The sequence below is a fragment of the Homarus americanus genome, unplaced genomic scaffold, assembly GCF_018991925.1.
Source record: "Homarus americanus isolate GMGI-L3 unplaced genomic scaffold, GMGI_Hamer_2.0 scaffold24523, whole genome shotgun sequence".
Taxonomy (NCBI): Eukaryota; Metazoa; Arthropoda; class Malacostraca; order Decapoda; family Nephropidae; genus Homarus; species Homarus americanus.
In genome coordinates this window covers 5,207,131-5,211,208 of record NW_024744357.1, presented here as the reverse complement: position 1 = coordinate 5,211,208, position 4,078 = coordinate 5,207,131, and the positions used below count along the sequence as shown (strand labels likewise).

Below are 4,078 nucleotides of genomic sequence, written 5' to 3'. Positions count from 1 at the left end.
TGTGTGTGTGTGTGTGTGTGTGTGTGTGTGTGTGTGTGTGTGTGTGTGTGTGTGTGTACCATGATATCATGTATACAATATCATCCCAAGAGTCAACATCAACATGATATTTTATTAAACAAATTATCATCCCAATAATTATCTATCATTCTAAACAATTTATCATTCTTGTTGATTCATTACTTAACAAATTATCATTCTTTTGGTATTTTACTAAGCAAATTATCACTCCATTAATTATCATTCTTTTGAAATAATTACCAAAAGAAATTATCACCCCATTAATTATCATTCTAAGGAAATTATCATCGTTTTGGTATTACTAAAGAAATTATTAACATCCTATCGACTTCAAACTCCAAATAATTCTAACTTGTCAAAAACATAATAATTCTAACGTTTCAATTATTACCTCAAAATCTAATTACCTGGATGGAATACATGTAATGTACCTCCAAATTCTAACCCTCCATTCCAAAAATGACTCCACAAATTTTAACTTCAAAAATTTTCTTTATTCTCAAATTTGTAGATTTAAAAAAATCCTTAAAAAATCTGAACTTCTGATTTTTTTTATATCAGTGAATTCAAATTTCTAGTGGGGAGTTAAATCGGGTTGTTACCTCCAAAAATCTGAATTAGGCCCTCCAAATTTTAACTTATATTAATATTTGATTCAGACCTACATATGTTTTACTTAAATGCTAAAATCTGGCTCGGACCTTCAAAATCTGACTCATACCTCCCAAAATCGGATACATGCTTCCAAAAATTTGACTAAGGCATTAAAAATCTGGCTCAGACCTTCAAAATCTGACCCAAACCTCCATAAGCGTGCTGTACTTACACAAATCTACGAAATCTGATCTAATGCTACAAGTGAGAGCCTCTAAGATTCTAAAGCAAAGTCCCTCCAAAAATCTGATCTATACCTCCATAAAATCTGACAAACCTCTTAAAATACTGACCCACACCTCCAATAATCTGATTTATACCTAAGAAAATATGACTTGTGCATCCATAAATCTGAAATACACCTCCAAAAATCTGTCATCCAACCTTCAAAAATCTGTCATCCACCTCCAAAAATCAGAGACTCCAAAACTGATTCAAGCTTCCTACGGATCTATAAACCTGACCCCATATAGCAAAAATCTGACTAGATCTCCAAAAAAAAAAAATCTGTTTCGTCCTTAAAGAGATTTCATTCGTCCCTCCAAAAATCCGACTTATCTCTAAAATCTGATTAAGACCTTCAAAATCTGACTCATTCATCAAATAAGTCTCCTACTCTTTCAAATATTTTACCCACCCCTCCAAATACCTCATACCTCCAAGAATCTGTTCCACCTGAATTACGCACCTAGAACTGGTCTCTTTCTTCCAAAATCTGAGTTACCCACGCATGTCTCCTTAAGAAATCTGTCCCACCCTCTAAAAAGCTGTCTCATACGTCCCTAAATCTGAATTATTCACCACAAAACAGTTAAATTCTTCCAAAAATCTGATTTACTAACCCAGAATTTGTCTCATCCCTCCAAAATCTGTTCTATCCTTTCAAAAATCTGTCCCATCCTTCCAAAAATCCGCCTCAAATCGTAAATCCTTCAGGTACTCTATAACATCCCTTACCGTTTCCACTTTTTTCCTAAATCCTCGTTTTAACAGGATTTATACCTTAAATCTGAACAGAAACAGATTACAGATTAAGGAAACAATAAGAGAAAAATAAGAAGAACAGTGGAAAATCATTGCACTTCCGGGTTACAAAGATGAAATCGGCGGGTTAGTATAGTCAGGATTTAGATCAGATTTTGGCCGATTTTCATTTTTATGTTGTAATTTTAGTCGTTTGTTCAGTTATTATGGCAAAAATTAAGTAAATTATTTGAAAACCGATTTACGAGTATTTTTTTTTCTTCTCTAAATTCATGAGGTTTTCTTGAGTACAGTGATTTAACCCCTTGAGTACGATAATTTAACCCCTTGAGTACAGTGATTTAACCTCTTGAGTACAGTGATTTAACCCCTTGAGTACAATGATTTAACCTCTTGAGTACGATAATTTAACACCTTGAGTACAATGATTTTAACCCCTTGAGTACGATAATTTAACCCCTTGAGTACAGTGATTTAACCTCTTGAGTACGATAATTTAACCCATTGAACATGATTACTTAGCCCCTTAACTCCTTGAGTACGATGACTAAACTCCTTGAATATTACGACTTCATCCTTTGAGTACCATTACGTAACCCTTTGAGTATAATTAATTAATTCCTTGAGTACAATGTCACTTTTAATTCACCATACTCAAGGGGTTAAAATCACTGTACTCAAGGTGTTAAAATCAATGTACTCAAGGGGTTAAATCATAGTATTCAAAGGGTTGAATAATCATAGTCAAGGGGTTAAATCCTTCTGTACAAAAATTTCCACTCGGCCATTTTTTTTAGCTTTTGAAACCCTGGTGTATGAGAGAGAGAGAGAGAGAGAGAGAGAGAGAGTGTTTGGAGATCTGAACATATTTTACTATAATAAATACCGTATATCATCCCAAAATATTATTCATATATTTATATTTCCTTAACTAACATCCTGGTTTATATTTTAACAAGTAAGCGATATTTAACAACAAATTTATAGAAGCGGATTTTTTTTTCTTAAACTACTAAAGCAATTGTCAAGATGATTCGACTCATGCGAATCTTATTTTCGAAGCTTCATATAGGCTGTAAATTATTTCAATATCTGTGGTTAACTTCTCACAATTTTCATGTTTTGTATAGTATTTTTTAATCGATTCGAATCTTGGAACCTTTTATTATTTCGAATCAATTTTTAGCGTATGTAAATGAATCGTCAAGTCATTAGTTAAACGAATCATCGCGTTATTCGTTTATATCCGTAAAGTGATTCGTATTACCCCACCCACACAATGTAAACAAAAGATGTATTTGTCATTCTTTCACATCTGTCAGAGGTTGCCCCATTAAACGCTTATGTAACATGTTAACAAACACTTCTGCTACCCATTCACATTCCCTTCCAACATACTGTATGTCAACAACGATATATCACTCCGTTCAATCTGTGAAATAAATCATATTTTCTTCTCCGCTTGTGAGTAGATCTTATTTTTTCACTCGTTCACCAATGAGTTGTTTCCCATACGCTATTTGTACACGTAGGCATATAATAACGTCACTTGTACATATAAACAAAATATTACGTCATTTGTTCCCATCTACGAACTGCTTAACATAACCAACTCACGTATGTCAACAGATGTATCACTTGTTCCCATCTACGAACTGCTTAACATAACCAACTCACGTATGTCAACAGATGTATCACTTGTTCCCATCTACGAACTGCTTAACATAACCAACTCACGTATGTCAACAGATGTATCACTTGTTCCATCTACGAACTGCTTAACATAACCAACTCACGTATGTCAACAGATGTATCACTTGTTCACATCTACGAACTGTTGCACACGTATATAAACACCTATCATTCGTTCACATCTAGGAGCAGTTTCTTATACACTTATTGTACATGTCAACAGATGTTTATGAGTTAGTTATTCACATTCATTCTCACAGTACAAGGAATTTCTTCACATCTTTGCATTTACTAATAGATCTCTGTAACTAGTTTAACCCTGATGTCTATTATTTCACATCTAAAATTGGTCCATGTAACAATTTAACATGAAATGGAGAATAATTTTTGGTTTGCAATATTTATTCTGGGTTGGGTTATGTTTGCCTATTTCTTCACACATGTAATTGGTCCTTATAACCTATTTTGTTTATGTCTGTTAATTATTTTTCTGTGCCAATTTTTCACAGGTGCATTTAGTCCTTAAACCTAATTTTGTTCTAAGTTTCCTTATATTATTCTCAGTACTAATTTTCTACAGGTGTGCAGTAATTGGTTACCTGTTTCTGCTAATTGGTTACCTGTAAATTGTGGTTTTGTTGTACCTTATTTTCACAACCTTATACATCCCAATTTCACAACCTCCTTAAATCCTGAATATCACAACTTTCACAACACTACGAGTAAC

At 33.4% G+C, this 4,078-nt stretch overlaps 1 protein-coding gene across 1 annotated transcript in view; it reads right to left on the bottom strand.

Moving 5' to 3' along the window:
- Positions 1-2,079: 2,079 nt before the first annotated feature.
- Positions 2,080-4,078, bottom strand: part of LOC121877765 (probable G-protein coupled receptor B0563.6) — a 14,163-nt gene continuing 12,164 nt past the window's right edge. The window contains 1 exon segment of the mRNA XM_042383623.1: positions 2,080-4,078. This exon segment is cut by the window's right edge and continues 1,965 nt beyond it. The gene's annotated coding sequence lies outside the window, so the exon portion shown is untranslated.